A 13,322-nucleotide genomic window follows, 5' to 3' on the forward strand; every position below is an offset into this window, starting at 1 on the left:
GAAATAAATGATAGATCACTTAGCAGGAAGGATCCTTTATTTCTTACGCCGTGTCACTGAGATCAGCTGAGTTCAAAATTTTAAGAATAGTTGAAGTGGAAGTAATGAACTCAAAGTGCAATGAGATGATGCGCTTTGCAGAGTGTCATTGGTACTAATGAATAGTTTTAGTGTCCTTTTACTTCTAACTTTACTTTTACTTTATTTTGAAATTAAATTCCTTTCCACGATAATGCAAGTGTGTGGTTTTCTATAATCCTTTCAATGTAACCACTCGAATCTAATAAGGTTGTAAATTCAATGCCCTATTGAGACAAACCTAAATCTACTTTAACCGATGAAAGCAACGGTGGAAAGGATTTAATTAAGAAATTTGGATAGTTGAATTTGTTTTCTTCTGAGTTGCAATTAGGTGGTTATGCAGGGTCATGAGAACAATAAAGGTTGTTTAGCATCTTCTGAGCAACACTTTCAAAGATTATAGAGAAAATTACCTTTTCACTTGATCAATAGATACGATTCTTAAAAGGGTAGGTGAAAGGGATTTTATTCAACAGAATGGTCAAATTATAAAAGGACATAGTCCTTTGCTGACCTTTTGAACAGTGTACTAGCTGAATTACTAATGCTTACCCAATTATTGTTCGCTTTAAGAGTGTTTGTTAACAAAATGAATTCTATTACTTGCATTTTGTTTTTGCAAAATAAAATAAATCTTTATAGGTTATGAATGATATTATAAAACACCGAAATGAATACCAAATTCAAAATGACTCCATTTGTTTAATTAACTGATTTACAACCCGTGATACTATTCTCGGTATTGCATGTTTGATAATATTGCTTCAATTTTTTCTTATTGTTTGAACCATGTTTGCATTCATCATGTAAAACAGCACGTCAGAATCACGGTCGGATCTAAATTTGGTTCTGAATTTAATTGAATTATTCTAAACTTTTCACATTAACGTTTTCTGTTTAGTTATCGCAGTTCTCTCGTAGTACAGATATTTATTCTCTATTTTTCCGCTGTTGGCAGTTGGCAATGAAGGAAAAAATGTTAGAGAATTGTACTGCTGAATTTTGGTTGGCGAAGGGCAAACTTCAGCTTTCGGTAAACACCGTGGTACGCTAACCTGCTTTGGAACGCGGAAATTTTAACGATTCAACCACGAAAGCAAACCACTTTCGTACCCAAGTGGATTCACGTCACGTTACAGTTTTTTAAAACATTACCGAGACTGGTTTGCATGGAAATTCACTCGCACTGTTATATTGCTTCGCGCCCACAATAATTTTGCCTTTTCTCAGGCTTAATGAAAACCCTGCGCACACACAAGGGCTGTGTGCGTTTTGTTTCGTAGGAACGGTGAGATGATGTGGAACCCACGAAAAAAAGTGCGCCTTACCACTCATAAGCATGTGCAAAAACATATGATTACCTTTTTGCAGCTTCCCTTAAGAGACCGGTGTTGGTTTCAGGCACTTCTGACAACGCACCAGCGAAGGTTGCGTGCGGTTGGAAAAAGTGATCGAAAAAGTTTGATTACGTTGAACCAGCAATTTCGTCCCCTTCCACCCTTCCCAAGAAATGTGCCCCAGAAGGATGGAGGGTTTCCCACACTGTGGGCGGTGACAGCCCGGTTCTTCTGTGTCGGTTTTCGACAGTAGCGACAGAAACATATTTAATCACAGCCACACCAACCGGGGAGTGTGTCTTCTGAAACGCGACGAGATGAAAAATACGTCATGTAAAAACAAACCAACGTTCAGTAGGTAAATTCACTCACGCTCGAACGGTCCCTTGCTTGCGAGGGCTGTGCTTACCGAGTTTGTTCTAGTGCATTTCTACGAACATGGTTAATAATTCAGAAACTTTTGCGCACATAAAGCTTCGCCAGTACCGGTGGCATCGATGTGCCTCCTTTGCAGTTGGGAAATAAAAGGAGAGGTTTCTATTGCGACCCGTCTCCAGTCCAGCATTCACTGGCAGTGAAACTGTGTTGCTTCAGTCAGTTGAATAAAAATGTTGCCACGCATTCTATGTAAAAATGGAGTGTTGTGCCGACTGTGGCTCAACCATACCGTCGTCATTAATCTTCACGACTTTGGCTTGTTTATCGTTTTTGGTACGAATTTTTACACGTCACCAGGCGTCTCCATGTATTGGTTTTTCCCAGATAAGGCAGGAACACGTACGGTGTTGGAACAATTCAGTATAACCCAGAAGCATTTTACGACGAGTTGAATACCGACAGCAAAGGGAACAAAGGGGAGACGATTATGAAAATGATGTATCAAAGATAAGGGCTTCAAGATGCTACGACACTGTACGGTATGTTACAAACGCACGATACATTATGGCGCGAAAGTTGCAAGCGATACGTCTTTAATTGCCCATGCTAAATCATTTTACACTTTAGTATTATGGTGGAGGGGGTTGATGATGTTAAATGTATCAATTCTCATGGTGCGTTTAATGTTTAAGGACAGGAAATGATTATTATCGCATTTCACATTTATGTTAGTGCGTTACAGCGAGAATTCCTCTGATAATGGAGGCAAAAAGGATCCAATTTAATATTAAAGCCATCATGTTTTTTATTCCGGGCGATGAACATAGTAACTGTAAGTTGTGAAACTTTTAGCACGAATTGAACGTAATAACGAGAAATTGTCAATCAACCGGTTCCGTTTGGTTGGATATGCTTTGCATAGAGCCAGAAGAATCATCTGACATGAACGTGTTGACGTATGTCGTTTGCACCATGGAACCTGTTACCTGTCGCACTAACAAAGTTGTCCAACCGATCAGTGGCATAAGTAATGTGTGCTGAAAGCTGTGAGCCGCCGCCTGGGAGGCGAAAGTGCTGCACTAGTAAAAGAAACGCATCAAGCCGAACGCATATCTTCACGCATGATAGGGCCCAATAATGGTTGTCTTCCTTTCGCTTGATAGCTTTTTTTTTCTCTCCGTATTTTGCTAGGCCTTGGCAATGGTCTGTCGGCCGTCGGAAGGCGGGATACGTAAACAGAAAACATCTTAACAAATGCCGGTTGCTTGGAAGGAGTGAGTGGGACGGTGGGATGTGTACAGTATCGTTCTCGGCGCTGTCAGTGTTGCCCGAGTAGGAAAAGCGTGTGAAACAAACCAGCTGCGCTGTGGTCGATCGTCCAACGAAAACAAATGAATGGGCACCATTCGGTTGACCGGTCAAGCGTTTTCGCAATGATTTGGCTGTTGTTCTGCGTCTCCATGGATAGGGTCACGGAATGTAACCGTTCTGAGCATTGTTTTGTACGCCAACGGAAATAACACAATATTTCAAATGCATATTCATGTCGACCGTGCCGAATGTTGCGAACAAGTTGGGGAACAAAAATGAAACGATGACACTAGACGGACTATTTATTAAAGTGTTATGGTACCGCAAGTAGCAAACAATATTTACAATTGTTTTTCCATTTACATGACACGTGTGCTGTAGTAATACTTTACTTTTGATTAGTGCATCGGTAGAAATGATGTGTTGTGTGGGAAATTTTAAATACCATTAACAAACTTAACAAATACTTGTTCGTGTATCATTAATTCTCTAACGGCTTTTTGGCATATACAGAAAGCTGCTATTTCACTGTTTTCCCGAGCATAATTTATTACTAGCACCAGCAATATCTGACATCAATATACTACGTTCTGGAACAGGAGAACCTAATGGATCTGTAAACGGTTACTTAAACAAATACATTAGCATCTTAGTGTTATTCTCCCAAAACCATTCCGCAACTAATCCTGTATCTGTTGAATGCTTTCTCTACTATCAAATGCCTTAGAAGAACAGGAGTTTCAAGCGTTACTCATCTGCTTTGAGGAAGCGGCATCAACGGGTCTCTAAACCCTAGACAATCCATTCTTCTAATTACTACGATGCGAACTGACCATTAGCAAGGTTAACAATATACTGTACATTTGACACTCATTGTAGAATAGCCGGCATTATGACAGCTGACGTACAATGTTCTCGTGACTTTGCATGAGTTGCAGAAGATATTGCAGGGAAAGAATAGATGAGTAAAACTGGAAGTAGGATGCATTGAGCGAGTAGTGGAAATGGATCTTCGCTGTCAAGTTTCGGGTTTCCCCTCACACTACTCACTAATTGAAACTTCTTATTATCAATTATCAGCATAATCTCTAATATAGTTGTTCTTGGTGTTGAGCGCAAAAGCGCAAAACGTAGCGGTGATCAAAAATTGCAGAACTTTCTAATTTACCATAAATGATAACGGACTTCCATTACGCTTTCGCGTATATCGCGTTCCTCCGATAGATTGGATTGCTCCACCACTAATTCCACATAATTTACAATGTGTCAAAGGGTTTTTTTTATGGGTTCTACATACGGCAGTCTATTGGAAAAACCGCTACTTTCCATCCATGGGTCGAATTGGTCGGGATTTCTGACGATAGATACCATACCCCGTTTCTCATAGCTGATGATCGACGCTGTGTTGAATCTCGCACAGAGCAGCCGTTTCGACCATGGTCTTAATTCTATCGAGCGGAACACTACGTCTCTTCCATTCTTTTCTCGCTTTCTCTCTGTCACTCAGTTTGGTGGTCGTTTTACTATGTGCTGCAGTTGCTCATCCTATCAATAAGAGCTGGGCACTGTGGTTATCCGCATGATGACAACATCAACAGCAGCCGGTTTTGGTTGCAGTGTCGGACAGTCGATGAATACCTCCCCAGACTAGGGAACATCGATGGATTTGCTTATGGCCAGAAACCGAACGCTAGTGCGTGTCTTATCCACCAGCACTCTCATACCACTGGCAAGGTTTCCTGGAACGAAACCATTGGCCACAGGCAGCATATAGCCCAGTTCGGAAACGTGCCAACTTGATTACCTCATATTCTACCGTTCGAAACAATGGAGCCCGAAAAGCCACGGAATGCAACACCACCACCTCACCCGGATCGTTGCACTCACCCTCGTCCAACCTCGTACGGGTATTCGCTCGATTGCACTCGTGCGTTGCTGCAATAACGGAAATGTCAATCAAAATCGGCTTCAGCACCACCGAGCGTATCGAACGTGCCCGGCAGGTTTGATCGGATGCAATGGTTAGCTTTTACATACGTCTTTCCGCTCATGTCGTCTCGCCTCTCCTTTACCACTGTGTCGCTTTTACGCTTTTCCAGGCTGTGAGTGCCGTGTAATGTCCTACCGCACACTGGCACTGGTGTGTTGCGTTGTACAGTCGAATGCATCGGGTGCAAGTTGCCAATTGCATGCTAATGTCGCTGCAGGAATACGGCAAAGATGAGCGTAGGGTTCAGATCATTCAATCGTTGTTACCGAAGATAAACTTCCGAAGCGTGTATCTTTCTACTACAAATCAGAATTCTCTTGTGCGTTGTTAACAAGGCAATATAGGAAAATATTTTGGTACTGGTACGTACGTACGTTGCATGGAAAACATCCAAAAAGGTAGGGTTTAATTATTCTAGCGTAAAATGAAGAGCTTTACATCTAGCAACTGTAGTTAATATTTTGAAGCTATGAGGTCAGTTCGATGATTGTAGATTATTGGTCATGGAAGCATCAGATTTTGGTGTAATTCTGAGACGTTAAGAAGTAAGAGATGTTTCCGTAGAATTTATAACAACTTCAGATCTATCAGAAATAATGATGATTGAATCAAATATTTACAGCAGTTCTGTTTATATGCCCTCATTGAATTGTGGGTTGATTGAACGATCATAGCCATACGAAAGATTACGATTTTCTCTCCCGAAATGCGTTATTTTAAATTTCGAACACGTATTTCACTGTTTCGTTTGAATCGTACCTTGTGAATACGGTATGTTTTCAAATCAACAGCAACAGTCCGTATAATGAAGCATAAAAGGTGCATTCATTTTAAGCATCTCTTTCGTTCCCATGAGCAATGGGTTGGCGTTATGGGAATTGACTATACTTTACACAATAACTTTGACAAAATAAATGTATCCGTGTAGAAGGACTTGATGTTGTATAATCTGGATCCGGATCATTTCCATTCACCTGCAACCCATCTATAAAGCCAACTAAACTTTTACTTAAGGTAGGTCAAGACCGACAACCAGCGAGATGTGGCTGGTTCGAATAAATGGGAATAAACCCACCGATTTAGTGAGTGAACAGTTAACATAGACTAATGCCGCTATTACAAGCTTTCATAGCAGCAGATAAGAAGGTGCTACAGATGGTTTCATACGTCAGATATGTTCATTTTGATGTCGATATACTAAGAGTGTGCTGTACAGCACGCCCTTTGGTTGGGGTTTTGTTTTCGAGAGGGAAAACATAATCAAAAAATTTATTTCCTATCCATCGATTTTTTGCTTTTTCTACCACCGGTTATACAGCAAACCACAACGCATGAGCATGAGTTATGGCTTCCACTATCACTCCACTGCCTCGGTATTAATGTATCTTTTATGAATGCCCGTTGGATGTGGTGTAAAAACATGATAAGCTCGGATTGAGATTTTCGATCGAGTGTGGCTTATGGGTTACGGCAGCAACCGTTATGAATGTGCTTTCAACGATGAAATATAACCCGTACTGTTTCGACGTGGCTTAGCGTGGTGTAATGTACCGTCGAGTACTGGCATGAATGATGGAAACGTTTTTCTTTTCTGCTTTATGCCCTCCGGAGGATGCCCTCCGTGTCGATAGTGAACCGTGGGTTGTGCATTTATATATATATATTTTCATGTAGTTGTACTTTGCTAGTGATGATTTTTTAATTTCTCTTAAAAAAGTTCTCGTTCATTCTGTTACTATTTTGACTAGCATGTAATCCCCTCTCATCACTAAGGGAAAAAGAAATAAAGTGTTATCATTTCACCAACATGCTTTACTTCAAATCGAACCTAGTAAAAACCTGTAAATCTGAAGTAAAAGCAATCGTTTCACGTACGGTATTAAAATCAGAACCGTAGATTCCTTTCCTCAAACGTGGTATTTGCCGAATATGCTTCCCTTGCGGTTATGTTGGATGAAAGCATGTAATGGTACCAGCAGTAAGGTGAGAAGAAGGGCCAGCTATTCCAGCGCTCGCTGCCAAACGAGGGCATCGATTGCTGCGGGAGAAGAAAGGGGAAAACATATGAACGTACAGACGCTCCGGCTGTTCATCATCCATCGATTTTCGAGATTCCGTTCTAAAGTTTTCCGCGAAGAACTTGAACGTTTGCTCACAAGACGAATAAAAAATTAAGGTGGTAAACTTTAGCCGTAACGGAAAATTCCGGAAAACTCGCTAGACGATGTATGCTTTTGCCTTCGTTTGTTGCCAAAGTATTCGCTTTAGTGTGTGAAAATGAGGTGGGAAGACCGCACGGTGCATGGCATCTTTAACGGAGGTAAAACTGATTGACGGCCACTTGGCACATGCCGGAAGTTCGCTTAGAATATCATCAGTACCTAATTTGTTGCCAATATCGCCAAAGTAGGTCGAGGCTCGATAAAACATTGCAGCATGTCGAACCTGATTGGAAAGTTTTACCTTCGTTCGTTCGCCGAGACACGCGTTGAAGCGCCGTAGAAGAACACATCGAGTATCGATTGTATGTGTTACCAACATATTGATTCGTAGTAAGGCGGTGGTAAGTGAACATTACATACGAACGAATGACGATTATCAACATCACAATGGCACCACTAATACGGATATCTTTTGATGATGTATGTTCAACATTTGTGTTTTTTTTTTCGTTTTAAATACTATCAAAAGAACATATGCATGCCAAAACACTGTTATTTGGCCATTTGAGCTTTCGAAAACATTCGTTTCAGGTTCAACCCTTCCACACCTTGAATGGAACGAAAGGAATTTATTCACCATTCAGCATAATCTGTGAGCTTCGCTCCAAAAACCCAGGGAGGAATATTTATTTGATTGAATGGAAATCTGTTCGGCATCCGTTCCGATATCTGTGTTCACCGGGATCATCCTAGCTCGGGTGGTCAGGATGTATGATTTGTGATTCTTTGTTAGATCAAACATCCCCAGGGGTAATGTCGTTGCTCTGTTTGGTTAGCTGAGCATGGCAAGATGACTCTTGAGGTTGTGTTACATCCGGTAAAATTTTTAAGGAAATAAAACAAACATGGCAGCAGAACAAAGTAATTGGTGTTTGGAAAACTGTGTACGACGTGTAAAAAAATTAATACTCATTTTTCAATGATGTAGCTAATAAATTAGTTTTGAATGGTATAGTTTTACTGGAGAGTTTTAAACCAGATTATATGTAGAGATTGATCGACGTCGTCCGGGTTCTGTTGCTTCGAACCAATGTGCGAATAACATCGTGATAATAAAGCACAACTTATCAATCAACCGAATTTACTCACGGATGGATTGACTCAGATAAAAAATGTTAACGAAACAAATTATTTTTTATAATGCTCCAAAACTTAATAAGCATATAAAAAACAATTTGACGATGTCATAGACTAAAATACAATGTCATTGTAATGTTAATTGGGATTTTAACGTGTAAAATGTTATTGCCAATGTTCTCATTCCTTCCTTTAATACAAATGATTTTTTCCTTCATGTTGACTTTTTTCCTGCAATACACATTACATATCCTAGCATTAGGAAGTGGCAACGAGCTGTTCACAAAGTTGATCGTTACTATCCAAAGCACTGGTATGATTTTTTGTTGCCAACTTTACCTTTAGGATGACTTTTAATCTCGTTCAATCTTACTTTTTGTACCGAATTGACCGAGCTAAAAACAAAAAAGAGTTTCCTTGTTGTACGAGCGCTTTTGCCAGTGTCGTTCGATATGACAATACGGCCGGCGAACACCGACGAAATACCGGAAACATGAAAGGTTAAGCAGCAAACGCCCGGTAGCAATGTCCGAAACAGTACCGACGATACCTTCCGGTCGTTGCAAAAGGTTATACACAGAGCAGAAAATGCACATGAGCACCATGTACAGCGCTCCATGTGCCAGTGTGTTCGTTTTTATATGTTGGGATGTTATTTTTTTGTTGCTTTGTTTAGTCTTTGCATTCCGACACATGTTTTATTCATGAGGTACGCTTTGCGAATCTTTTGTTATGCATTGTTCCTGTGGCCTGAGGAAAAGGATGAACCTGGTGGATTGTCCATTTTGTTTTTGCCAACCACATTTCAACGCCAAACGGGAGATCAGTACCGATAAAAGCGCACAGGGTGGATAGGACCGGAAGAAGTTTCCACCGTGGTAACGGTCATGGGAATGTAGCGTACCGTTCAGCAGCTGTTTGACTGCTGCTGTTGCAGCGTTTCATCTTCCAGCAATGATTTAATCTGAAGAGAGATAATAAATTGACTTTAGCCGGTGAACCGCAGCTACTCCCGGTGGCAGTGTTGGTAAAAGTCCGGACAACAGACAAACCGGCAGGAAAGGGCATGAGGAAAGGTATAGGACAGGGAAGGAGCGTTGAGAATTGACTGAAAATGAACCAAATTCCAATAAATTTAGAATGAAAAAAGAAGAATGTAAGAATGAACCGGTGATGGTGATCATCGTGGAAGGCATCTGATGGAATATGTGAGCAGATATTGCCTGCGGCATTTATGGAACGTGGGCAAGCATCAGTCGACAGTTTTAGCATTTTTAAAACCCGTAGATCACAGTATCGTGAATATTGTGTAACATGCAATTTGCGGTAAATTATATATGGGTTTAACATATGCCGTGGCCTTTATGTAAAGTCGAAATAACATTTGAATCGCAGGTATGTTCCACACCAGATATGTTCCAGACGTTCTCATATGTTCTAAAATTATCAATACTTTTTATGTCAAAAATTACAGCTTGCCTCGTCTTAGCTAAGAATAGAATATCAATAATATGCTTCGATTTGAATCAATAAGTAAATCACGCAAAAGAATTGCAAATCAAAATATACGAAATTTTTGGTCAGGACTTGGATAAATTAATGGTAGAAATCTCCAGGCGCTTATGAAATTTATTTAAAATTTGTTTAAAAAAAACCATTTGAGATATTTATAACTTACCTGTATTTCTCAAAAAAAAAAAATTATAATAATCTTAAAAACGATTTTTTTTTCATAAGTTGCATTACAGTTTTGCCACATGGGGCAATTTTTAACCTTATGAAACAAACGTAACATTGTGCTTAAGATTGCACAAAAAATACGAAAAGTGTTTTAATCGTTAAAACTTTGCAAAATTAAATTAAAATTCCTAGAAAAGCCAGTTGTCGTAAATTTGTGTGACGTACTGTAGCTCGTAATCCTAGAAAAACATGCAACTAATTTCTATGTGTTTCAAACTAAAAACGATCGCTTAATCAAAAAACCTATTTCTTTTAGCTCTGTAGAATAAATGTAACGATAAACGGATTAATGTGCGCAACCGTGTTGACAAATTACCCAGTCCATTAAATTAAGTTCAGTACCGTATGCGCGTCATGCAAACAAAAAACGGCAATAAAATACTTTAATTGATTTCCTCTTGCCTGTCATCGGAACATGTTCCCAAAACCCCGAGCAGCGTCGGATGTCAGCTGGTAATAATACGCCCAACCGCACCACAAATTTGAGAAACAGTTTATTAATGAGCACGAGCAGCTCGGTTCGTGCTCATTAATCATGTGAAGATAAATGAAGCCTTTGGCAATCAATCCGCTTCTGGTGATAATCCGCGCTACAAGCAGCACAAGTGTGTGCGCCTGTCTGTATCAAGCACACGTGACCGACGGCCTCTTACGGCTCATTTCAACCCGATCACAAGATTGATGCGATATTCCCTGCAGTGCGCCCGTACATGATAAGATCCGTCCGTTTTTAAGCGTACCTTTTGTAACCTTCAGCGAGCCTTCATCATTAGGACTAAGTTCCGTTAATTGAGCTGCTGGATCGCAATTGATACGGGCAGCCCGGTGGGAATAATAATGATCGATTGAACATAAAAGGGAGATCACGCATTGCGCGCACCCGTTCGACGAAATGTGTCCATTTCCAGTCGGTTGATTTCCACCATCGGAAAACCGACCAGCGCGTTTGGCATATGTTACCATTTCATGCTTCAATTTACGCTTAATTTCATCAGCCCGTTCGGTTGCGCAACAAGATACCTGCCTGCCCGGAAAGGGACTGTTTGACGCAAAACGGGGAAAACGGAAATCAAATTATTATCCGTCGATGGCCATCGGATGGCATCCATCAATTTTGGGCCCACGACAAAATGAGCGGAAGCGACAGTACAAAAAAGAAAACGTAAAACAAAATGTTCGTACGCCAAGGGAAGGGAGCAGAAAAAAATGACCCGAAAAATATGGACAGCATGCAAAACGTTCATATAAAAACAATCATCAATCAATACACATTTTTGATGCAGTCTATTGGGTTTTATTTTAATTTTGTGTGCTGTATTAATTTTCACCCATTTCATCTTTTCATTCCGGTTCTGTTTTCGGTTGCGATCCTCGGCTCGGCTGCTGGTTGACAAATGGTGATTGATTTTTCAACTGTCCATGTCCGGTGTGTGGCGAAAGTTTTTTTTTTTTATTTTGTTGTTGTGCCTGCCTGCCTGTCGCTCATTAGTACAATAAATACAATTCATGTCTTGTAATTTTTATTTCTCTCCCCATTGCCCGTACCGTAACGAGACGAGATCGTAACGAAACCCGGCCGCTAATGTTCTATTGTTTGTTGAGGGAAAGGACTGTTTCTGCAATCGGACAAATTTAGGGGTTTCCATTTCGCGATGAACTTCTCTTTCAAGCCCACCCTAATGACCGTCATGTTCTGTTTGATTTTAATTAGAGCGGACAGTTTTGGGCTGGTTGGGCAGCGTGGTTGAATTGGTTTTGCTGACAAAAAAACTAGGTCTTGTTTGGATGTTCCACTGAAACATCAAACAGAATCGTTACAAATCACTATATAAGAAAAACATCATCAAAGTTATGAATTGTTAGTTTTATTTGTATAAATTATATTTTATCTAAAGCGATCTTTCAAACGACACTTTTTTGAAAATGTCTCCTTATGTTCCAAAATAATAGCCAAACTAGAAAATTTGCTAATAAAAATAGACAATAAATCAACATCCGTACAAATATGTTAGTGTCGTTTGTAATATGTGTCATTAAGCAGGTATTCAACAAATAATACTTTCACTTTTCCACATGATTTTTTCCTCTGTTTTTAAGCCAAATACTAGGAATTATGAGAGATAGCCGCATTGTTTGGTCATTAGAGATGGCTTGTAGCACGACTGGACATACTCATTTAAACTTTGAAGTTTCTATTGCTCCAAAAATCAGCACATGAATACGATATAACTCATCCAAACTTCAAGATTGGGCCGAATTCCTTAGTACATAGAGTTGTAATACAAAAAGGATCGTTGGATATTCGATAATCAATACATCATAGAATAGATTTTATTCATATAGGACGTATTGCTTAGTAGAACTTACTAGATGCAAAGTAGTGAGAATGTTTTATTTTGAGAGCGAATCAATATCTATCGTAGGGTTGAAATAGAGCATCATTATGAAGTTGATATTTCACACACATTTCTTCAAAAAGGACTATAGAGATTTAATGACATTTTACACCAGTACGAAATACAATAATGTGATACTAAGGGTGTAGGAATTCTTAATTTTTCATGAAAATTCATTGATATTGGAATGATTTCTTAGGCAATTTCATGCTGCTAATGAAAGGTTTGTTTCATCCTTCTTATACCATTCTAGGAGTACGAGGTAGAAATTATCCTAAAATTCATCTAAACAGCTACTGCTGAATTTTGCATAAAATAATTTAGGAAGGCCTGACTTGTCTGACCATAGCAGGCTAAAAGTGTGCATCATCTCCAGGAGCTTCTCTTGATACCTCGCCGAAGGTAGTCTGCAAATAAGTTCTGATGTGATTAACTTGTTTCCTCTTGTTCATGCGGCAAAAACGTTTCGAAACTAACTTGGCTATATTTTTGGAATTCATGCGAGGATGGTAAATTTCTAAATGGAAATACGATTCATCTTTCTGTTCTTCTTTCTTTTTTGAAAGAACCACATCCTGAAGAGATCTGGATCTGATCATCCTCTGTTTTTGACGCTCGTTAATTGTATTTATCCACAGTCAGTTCTGGGAACCGAAGATACGCCTCGGAACTTTCCTGTCTACACTATTGGTCCGGTCCAAGTACGTTCTATTTTTTTCGGCGGGCAACAACATTTTTGAAGAATTAAACCGAAACATCATATTTTATTCACCGTAATGCTACGCTAGTG

The sequence above is a fragment of the Anopheles marshallii genome, chromosome 2, assembly GCF_943734725.1.
Source record: "Anopheles marshallii chromosome 2, idAnoMarsDA_429_01, whole genome shotgun sequence".
In the NCBI taxonomy this organism is placed as follows: domain Eukaryota; kingdom Metazoa; phylum Arthropoda; class Insecta; order Diptera; family Culicidae; genus Anopheles; species Anopheles marshallii.